General features: G+C 29.8%; 1 long non-coding RNA gene across 1 annotated transcript; it reads right to left on the reverse strand.

Moving 5' to 3' along the window:
• Window positions 1-5,259: 5,259 nt before the first annotated feature.
• LOC136224967 (uncharacterized) lies at window positions 5,260-6,371 on the reverse strand. The gene is made up of 3 exons (XR_010686710.1): window positions 6,197-6,371; window positions 5,464-5,504; window positions 5,260-5,354 (listed from the first exon to the last, which is right to left on the reverse strand). It is a non-coding gene; the product is annotated as an uncharacterized lncRNA (long non-coding RNA).
• Between the last annotated feature and the right edge of the window lie 4,143 nt (window positions 6,372-10,514).

Genomic DNA, 10,514 nt, shown 5'->3' on the forward strand with positions numbered 1-10,514 from the left:
GGAAATATCATATGCTACTCTCTTAAAATATATAGGCTTAAATACATCACGGTCTAGTAAAGCATGTAATGGGAAAGAGTGTTTGAATGTAACGGGGGAGAGTTTGGATGTAAAGTGGGGGAGAGTGTGTAGACAACCGGGGATAGTGGTGAATGGAACGTTGTAACTTCTAGTGTTCCTGGACTTCGAGTTGGTGTAAGAAACACTAAAGGGGGATGACTAGTCTTCCCGGGACTTGACACTAGGATAGACCTAGGATCTTCCCATCTCCCCCTACTGCTATTGATAGGATACTGACAGTGTAATATTGGTGTCTTAAGATTAATAAAATTAATTCTGCATTATTCATATATCATGTCCTTTTCTATGGTGTTGTTGTTGTTTACTATTATGTATGATTAATGTGGATTGTCTATGTGATATTAATGTGAATGTTTGTTCCTTTTTTTGTCGAGTTTATAGCTTGTCCCTAACACGTATATGTGCATATTGCAGATATTGTGAGGCGTAACTCTTGAATGGCTTACCTCCTGGGGGGGAAGTAAGCGTCACACGGTGTCAACGAGTTGGCCGCGTGACATTGCGTATGTAGAAGATTTAATTGAGACATGATCCATTTAGAAAGTGTCTGACGATCCTCGAACCGAAAAATCAGATAAACTATAAAAAAAAACATCATGATCCCTCTCAATTTAAACAACAACAAAAAAAAAACATATTGGGCCTCTTGAATTCTAAGACTGTCTTATTAGCTCTCCGAACTTAGTTAAATATCTTATTGACCCCCTTGAATTCACGTAACAGAACAAGTTAAAACATATATCACTTTAAGCAAGATCACGAAACAAATAGATAATTTTAACTATTACAGTCATTTTAAACAAATTTAGAAGCCAATAAATTATTATAACCAAGTTTGAAGAGCTAATGAGACAACCTTAAATTTCAAGGATTCAATCGATTTTTCTGACCAAATTTATAAAGCAATGTTGAGTTTAGCCAAATAAATATATGGTTTAAAGTTTTGATATATAAATTAGGCTTAATATACCAAGAGTCTCTTAAATTTAGTCCAAAAATGATTACTTTTTGAACTTATAGACTTTCTCCTCAACCTCAAAAATTGCTTAAAGTGATATCATTAATCTTCCAAGCCTACTGGCAAACCAATAGAAGATTTGGACAAATCGGAAAATATATTACTTTAAGCAAATTTTATAGGTCAATAATTACTACAAACACGTACAGTAGGTCAATAAGTTAGTTTTGATGAAAAAGATACTTGTAAAGTTAAGAAAGCCAACCTTTTTTTTCTAATAAAGGTTCAAATTGGCTTTCATAGTTGGCATGAAAGATCAATTTAGCACAAATCAAATTTTGAGTATTAACTTAGTTCTTAATGTTGACGGGAAATCTCAAATTAACCCATGATTAAATCGGTCTTGAAATTATAATATATTTTTTGTACTCGAACTTTAACATGTTTTATATTGTAATATATATCTAAACTATATTTTTATACTTAAAAACTATTATATTCTGCATAGTCGCAGAACACTTTGGTGTTGGCACACTACTTTATGCGTTGTGCAGAATATCAATGCACTAATACATTTTGTAAGGGTTTAATGAAGTTTTTTGTCAATATTTCAAAGAGTTTCTATCAGAATTAATTGTTCGTTGTTCACACTTTTATTTCAAAAGATTTTTAGAGATTTCGTTTTGTTAGTGCGGTTTTAACCTCTATTTATTTTTGGGAAAAGTACAAAAATAAATCTTATGGTTTGGGCCATTTTCAAACATATACTATGTGGTTTAAAAGTTTGCAAACTAGTACATTGTGGTTCATTCCGTTAGCAAAGACAGACAAAATTGACTAATGGTGTTAAAAAAGTTGAGGTGGCAGTCAAAATCAAAAAGTCATATGGACATTTTTGTCTTTTTATTATATATTTATTTTATAATTAAAATTTATCATTTTTACATCCAATGTCTAGGTTACACCTTACTTCTCTCTCCTCAATATATCTTTCCCTCACTCACGTTCATAAGTTTTCTGCAACCAATTTTCTTCATCAATCTCTTCATCTTCTTCTCAATAATCAAAGATTTCTCTTGTTAATTCTTCATGCTTTCTTTCTCCTCGTTTATATCTGTGTTTCTTCTATTCCTATTTCTACTTTCCCCACCGCTTTTACCCCTGTCGCGTCGTTTTTCTTCAATTGGACTACCGCCTAGGGCCGGCTCTAGGGGCAATCGAAATAGGCGGCCGCCTAAGGCCTCCGACTTACGGGGTCCTCCGTTCGGAACTTTTTTGAAAGTTGATATTAAGTTCCTTCTAGTTAAAATATATATATAGATTTGGATTTCTTACAAAATCTAGTCTTAGGCGGTATGATCAGGACATAATGGAGGCTTTTGAAAGGGTGGTAGTTCGATTCTCTCCATCTGCATGTTTTATTTTATTCTTATTTTTATTTTTATGTTTTGTTTATTATTAGATTGTTTTAATAAATAAAATTCTTACAATTATTATTTTTTTATGATCTTAATTTTTTTCTTAAACCTTATTCTTGTTATTATAATTTTAATAATTTTTTTTACAATAATTTTTTTTTATATTCTTAATTTTTTCTTTAAACCAAAATATTAGTAATATATATTCAATCTAAAATGACTAATATATATTAATTTATTTGTTACAATATATTTTAGGACACAATTAATTTTTACTAATTTATTCATACTATTGAGTTAATTACATAACAAACTGTATCGATCAAACTTTTTATGGTGGATATGTTTACAAAATCAAAATGAAAATTATAATTTAGTAGGACAACAATTTATAAGAAAACCTGAATATTTATGAATCACCACAAAAAGTTATGGACAACCGCAAACCATTTTTTATTCTTAAAAATAATATATGTATTATTTGTGAGCTTATATAGATTGAGCTCGGTATTTGAAAACCCCGTTTAAAAATTGATATTGTTGCCTTTATGAATTACAAACGCTAATGAGAGTCTTTGTACTAGTTTTCTTCTTCTCTTTTCACTCCACATAAGTTCATGCCATTATCATTATGATTATTTTTTATGATTTATTATTTTATATTTTTACAATTGTCATTATTATTATATTATTATTACTTGCAAGTAATTAACAGCTAACTAAATTCCAAATAGATAGAATTTTAATTTTCAGATTTTAGCTTGGTGAGAATTTCAACGTTGAAAAATTTATTTGATAAATGATAACACTATGTACATATATCGGGGTAAAATAGTGTTTTAAGCCACTAAAATTATGTAATGTTAGTTTTGATTTTTTTATTTGATAAATGATAATACTATGTACATTTTTTTTTTTGCCTAGGACCTCTAAAATGCTGGAGACGCCCTTGCTACCGCCGATTCTTCCACTCCTCCGCCAGTGTACGAATTAGACGGCCGGAAGATCGATGTGTGTTTAGTTGGTGGAGCAAGGAGATTCGAGCTTACTGGACCGTCGATTGTGGAGAATGTTCTAAAGGTTTATCCAAACCCTGACCTCTTTCTGCATAGTCCGTTGGATAAAAATTCATTCAAGTTCTCACCGTTGAAAATCGCCCCTAGAATCGCCGCAATTCGTATCTTCAAACCTAGAAATATCAACGAAACGGAAGCTGAAGTCCGTGTTCTCACCTCCGCCGGCTCTCCTAATGGAATCCAGGAGAAAAAAAATAAGAAATTAATAAGAGAGATGGAGAAGATTGACAATTTGCAGAAGAATTCAATTAAGTAAATTGAATTTGTACCTCTAGCCACAAAGAGAAGACTACCAGCATCGAATGGGTAGGAGCTATGGAAGTTTGAGATTAGCTTCTAGAATTGGCGCATGATAATCCTCTGTTTTTTTCACCATTGTTGAAGTAAAGCTTGAGAGAGAGACGTGAGGGAGGGATGATGCATGAGGTGTTAGTTAGGAATTGGATAAGATTTAGGTTTTAAATTTATAATAATTTTAAAATATAAAATAAATTAATAGACAAAAATGTTCCTATGACTTTTTGACTTTGACTGCCACCTCAGCCTTTTTAACACCGTTAGTCAATTTTGTCTGTCTTTGCTAGCGGAATGAACCATAATGTACTAGTTTGCAAACTTTTAAACCACATAGTATATGTTTGAAAATGGCCCAAACCACAACGTTTATTTTTGTACTTTTCCCTTTATTTTTCTCACATTTATCACTTATTATGTCATTAGCAAAAGATTTTTAAAAAATAATTTAAGAAAATTAAAATTTTAAATTCAATTAATTCTTATATAAAATTGGACATGTTCTTTTTATAAATAAAATTTATTTTTATTCTACGATGTTTTTTTTTTTGAATAACACGACTATTACTTAAGGTCCGTTTGGTGTGTCGTAATGCAATGTAATGTAATGGGATGGAATAGTGATTCTATTACCATGTTTGGTTGACGAATAAAAAAAATCTGATGAAACATAATTACCATTACAATATTTATGTTTGCTTAGTTAAATGTAATCACGAAATTTTATTTACACAACTAAAATCAACAAAAAAAACATGAAAAACGTGAAATTAGTATATAGTTTTCCGTGTGTTTCATAGTACTTTTTTACATTTTTCTCGTTTTTTCCTATTTTCTCATTTTTTTTATTTTTCCTTTTTCACAAAAAAAATTTATTTTTCGTTTTTAGTTTTTCTAGTTTTTGATTTTTTTTGAGAATAATGAGAAGTGAGATTTGACAAATTAGAGGTTGGATTGGATGGAACTTTAAAAATAGAAATTAGGATGACATGTTTTAAATGTAATGAGAATTCAAACCATTTTTGTGTGTAATGGGGATTACAACAGTTGTTAAACAAAATTTAATCTAAGTATTTTTCATTCCATTACAACAAAATTTTAACATGCAACCAAATATGATAATAACCCTTTAATGTAATAGGCATTCCATTCCAAAGCTCATTACATCCTACCAAACGGACCCTTAATATTAACAAATCCAACCAAACATCTTTTATAACTTTTCCTACTGAAACTGTTATATCCCATTGCTCTCTCTAGTGAAATTGATGGATTATATTCCATTGTTATTCAAAAACCAGAAACTAAGTTTTGTAAACAACACAGAGAAATATATTACAATATTTAATTATATGATATAAAAATAAATTGGGAATAGAGATCCATTAATTAATTAATTAATTAATGAAATTGAAAGTCTCAAGGCTTGTGATGTTGGGTATAGATATAATCCAAGTGAGCCTCTGACATTACTCTTCTCTTCAAGCATTCTTCTTCCCTATTTTCACATTCTTCCAATCCCATTAGCTGCTCATAAATCAAATAAAATATTAATTAAACTCACAAAACAAGATAATTAATTAATAAAAAAAATAAGTACTCATTAACAAAAATTAAGTGTAATTAATTAACATACATCAACTATTTCAATATTAGCCTCCATTTCCTTCTCTTTCCCTGCAAAAAGATTCAAACTTTAGCTTCCAAGAATAAAATAGTGATTAAACAAGTAAAGACAGTGGCGGAATCATGATCCTATAATTCAGAATTCACTGATAAGAATGCTCTAATAACTATCCGCATTTATTTTTATCCTAAAAAACTTAGAATTATCAAATGAGGTTTTCGGCAATTAATGGGTGTTAGAAGCCTCCTCCAAGACACTTATTTCTCGTCATCCATAATGAATATACATGACTGTTTCGTTGGATGACAAATAAAATCTAACTACAGTCTCGTCATCCATAATGAATATACATGACTGTTTCGTTGGATGACAAATAAAATCTAACTACAGTCTCGTCATCCATAATGAATATACATAACTGTTTCGCTGGATGGCAAATAAAATCTAACTACACCTTTTTGCTGTTGAAAATTTATCAACAGATAGATTTTGGGGGCATCTTGTACTCCTAAACCCCTAATTTGACCGAGATAGGAAGGCTATAATCATCCTGGTAGGGGTGGTTACGTAGGCCGGAGGAGGGTGAGTCCCACTGGACTCTCCTGTCCCTATTGGAGCACCCTTAAACCGTCTTTTAAGACGAAACTACCCTTTTTTGTCAGGGTGGATTCCGATGGCCCGGGGTGCAATTGAGAGGAAAGGGGGATGAAGTTAAGATGATTAGAAAGAGGGAAATATATACCTTGTGTGTTTTCCATTGGAAGTGCAAATAATGTTGAAGATTGAAGGAGGAAAAGGAGTGAGAGAAGAAGAAAACATTTGAAAAGGCTTCGTTGCTTCATAGTTTTATTGAGGTTTTAGAGATGAGAAACCCCTAAAGTAAATTTAAATATTTGGAGTTGGGGGTTGAGAGAGAAGGTGATGATGGATATAAATACATGCAAAAATAAAAGCAAACTAGTACTTCTTTTGAGTCACATGAAACTCCCCTAACAAGTCACTTGCATTACCTCACTTATATGTGGGGTTATCTACATAATAAATTCCAACTATTCATTTTAAATAATGAAGGGCTAAAGATTTCACCAATTAAGATTGGTTTGAGTGGTTGATGGCTTTAAGTCGTTTAAACTAGATTTTGAGTTCGAGATATAGTGTACATAGAAAGTTTTAGTGGTGAAAAGATTCACTTAAAGAATGTTTGATGAGTCTCGAATTTAGAAACGTGACAAACTGAAAAAAATTTAGGATACTAGTAAAATATAGAATTTTTTCACTCCAAACAACAGTTAATCACCATTAATTGTTTTCATCTATTATTCTTAATCTATTATTTCGTAATATTTTCCCCTAATATATTTAAAGGTTGGTTAAGGGATGAGGAGCCTTTACCACTCCACCACAAGCTCCGGGTCATTATTAAAAAAATTTAATATATATTCTAGGATAAATTTCAAATAAAACCCATATGGTTTCATTAATTTTCAAATAAAGGACTGTGGTTTACTTTTTGTCAAAACGATGATTAAGGTTTCGCACTTGGATTAATGCTATTAAAACCATCTTTAACGACCTGAAAATGAAAATTTTCAAGAATTAAAGTTGTTCAATGTCATATTTTTTATGGAACTACATTTTCGATTTTCGAAAATCATCTTTTTTAGAATTTTCTCTCTTTAAACATTAACTTTCTCTCTTTACCAAACATCATCTAAATAATCTCAAAATAAAAAAGTTGAAGAATTAAAATTGTTTAGAATATTAGTAGTCCTTAAAATAGGTCATTTTTGAAGTCGTTAAAGGTGATTTTAATAGTACCAATCGAAAAAATCCTTATTTTGACAAAAACTAAACCACAATCCTTTATCTGAAAATTAATGAAATCATATGGGTTTTATTTGAAATTTACCCTATATTCTATTATTATTAATGTATTTTAAATTCATATTTATGGAAATTGCGTCTAGGGTTGACTACTTACAATCTCAACAAATTAAAACTTATGATTGGGGGTAAATCTTCTTGATATTGTTGATAGATATGTGAATTTATGAGAAGGATTGATTTTGCTGTAAGATTATGATATAATATATATTTAATTTGGATAAATTAAAAAAAAACACATGCTTTCATTTTTCGTCAAATTAATATATGTAATCTATAAAAATAAATTTACAAACGGCAATTGAAGTTTTTGTTTTACTAAAAATTTGGATCATTTTGTTTGACAATAGTTGACAAAATTTACTATGAAACTAAATTATTATTTTTTAAAATTATTATTTTCGGAATTTTTTTTTTATAAAAATGCATTTTCTCTCTATTCACTAAATAACACATAAATGACCTCAAAATTAAAAAGCTGGAGAATTAAAGCTATTTAGAATATCATAAGTCTTTGATTTTTTTAATTTTAAAGTCGTCAATGTTCATTTTAATTTTGAGGTCTTTATTTTTAATAAAGCTAAAAACATCAATAATCTGCTAGTCACAAACAAAAATTTCAGTTTCCGTTTAACAAAAAAAAAGTTATAAATACCAACTTGACAAAAAGTGAAAGTATAAGAATTTTTTTAAAACTTTATCCATTTAATTTTAAAACTCAATTTTCTTTCCATTGCGGAAATTTTAACACAAGTTTAGGAGTTCTTATATTAAGCATCCGGTCTTCCATGTCACTCGGAGGACCCCCAATTCACATTTGGACACGTGTATGGTGACCTCACGTAATAATTGAAATAGTGGTGCCTCTTATAGGTCCATATTACACGTGTCAAAATATATATAAAAGGTCCTCTATTTAATATGGAGAACCGAGTGTTTCTAATCATTTGCCAAATTTTAAACTTTCTTTTTTTTTGTATTTATTAAAAAAAGGTAAATTCAACTATAACTTTTTATAATAAGAATAATATACTTTTTTTTAATCTTAAGAATAATATTTTTACTACTGAAATTAAAATTGAGTTTTTTTTCAATGAAAGTTTGAATTGATCTTTCCTAATAATCCTATACGTACTGTTGCTGATGTCTGAGATTTTTTTCCGTAAAACTTATTAAATTTCATTTTATTTTAATAAAATCAGTCTAACTTTTAAGAGGTGTCCGCTGTGGTTACTTTGTTTTTACAAAGTACCGTTACTAGGTGCTCATTTTCACCCTTGGATTAATTTTATGTTTCATCATCCAATGGTGAAAACCACACCAAGTAACGGTACTTTGTAAAAAACAAAGTAACCATAGCGGGCACCCTTTTAAGATAGTAAAAAATGCTAGGTCCTAGTATAATAGACATAGACTTTCAAAATTAATCAGATTTATAATTTTTATGTTTTTTTATTTATTAATTAATAAATTGTTATATAAATATTATACTATATAAAAATAATAATATAAAATTATTTAATATTAAAAAACATATATTTATAATATATCTTCAAAAATATATAAACATCAAACATTACAACAATAATACTATTAAAATAATTTAAAAATAAATTATAATAAAATAAGAAATATATTCATGATAAAAAAAATGTTTTAGATGATATCCAGATAATCCAGTAGAACTTAAAGCCCGTTTGGTTGCTCCTTTTTTATGTTCCGGTTTGCCTTTTCATTTCAAAAGGGAGAGTTTTAGATGTTTGGTTAGTGACCTCTTGTTTGCTTTTTAAATCTGAAAAGCGTGACTTCCTGTTTGCCTTTCAGCCTTTTACAAAAACAGAGAATCTCTGCTTTTTGAAAAAACAGTTTTTCCAACAGCAAACCGTAACAGTAAATAGCAATAGCAAACGACAATAACAAACCGTAACAGCAAATAGCAACAACAATCTGTAGGTAAAACAAACGGACCCTTAAAAGGTTAAAAATCATCAGAAGCCAAAAGAAATGTCTAAAGAAACTTCTCGGAAAGAAAGAACGGGACAGATATAAATAATTAATCATTATTTGACTGTAATATACTAGTACTAATAAGTAAAAATCAATGGTTATCCTAAATTTATACATAGTGGTAAAGAGGAGGAGGGAGGGGGCTTTGGGCAGTGTCAGGCATACAGTGGGTTCTGACAAAGTCTAGGAAGTTGAGAAACCAATGCAAAGGTGAAGTCAACCTTTCCTTTCTTTTGTTTGGACATCTCAACCCAACAGCTATTCTCCATCTTCACATGTTTTGCTTTTTACAATATAATTACAAAAACACATTTAATATTATGCATCAAAAAAGCAAAACCAATCCCATTGCACTTTTTAAAGTTTAAAAACCCACCATACTTTGTAAATCAAATACGAGAAAGTGGCATCGCCACCTTAAATACATACGTTATAACATTAGATCTTGCCTACATCTTGATAATTCGTGCTCGTATTAACATATAAAACAGAAAGTAAAATAGAGTTGGAGTCCGGCCTCTGATATCTAAGTCAGTTTGTGATTTAGACAGATCAAAAGATATGAACCAGTTGTGTATAGGGTTTTTAGCTTAAGGGTCTGTTTCGTTCAACTGTTAACTAATAGTTGTTGCGGTTGCTGCTAGTTGTTGTTGTTGTTGTTAGCTGTTTAATTATTAGTGTTTGGTAAAATTATATTAAACTGTTATTGTTACTATTTAAAATATCCAGTATAGACATATTTTAAAAATATTTTGTGGAAATAACAAGGATAATTTTATGAATAACAAATAACTACAAACAGTTGTTCATGAAAAGCTCCAAAAATGAGCTTTTGGAGAAAAACTACAAAACGATGCAGTTTCCAGAAAAAATGCTAAATGCTGCGGTTATATAAACATAATCAAACGCTATATTTCCTGCGGTTTGGAGCGGAACGTTAAACGCTCTTTCGAAAAGCTAAAATAAACATCCATTAAGTCTTTCACTTGATTAGGAATCCTTATGGATTGATGTGTCCTGTAACGAATCTAAAGTCTTTAACGATGTCAATGGACAGACTCCTTGTATATGGTATTAATTTGAATGAGGTAAATATATCCTTGAATACTTCAAAATTCTCATTAAGATTAAAATGTCTCTAACTATTACATTTATATTCTATTGTTTAG

The sequence above is a fragment of the Euphorbia lathyris genome, chromosome 3, assembly GCF_963576675.1.
Source record: "Euphorbia lathyris chromosome 3, ddEupLath1.1, whole genome shotgun sequence".
In the NCBI taxonomy this organism is placed as follows: domain Eukaryota; kingdom Viridiplantae; phylum Streptophyta; class Magnoliopsida; order Malpighiales; family Euphorbiaceae; genus Euphorbia; species Euphorbia lathyris.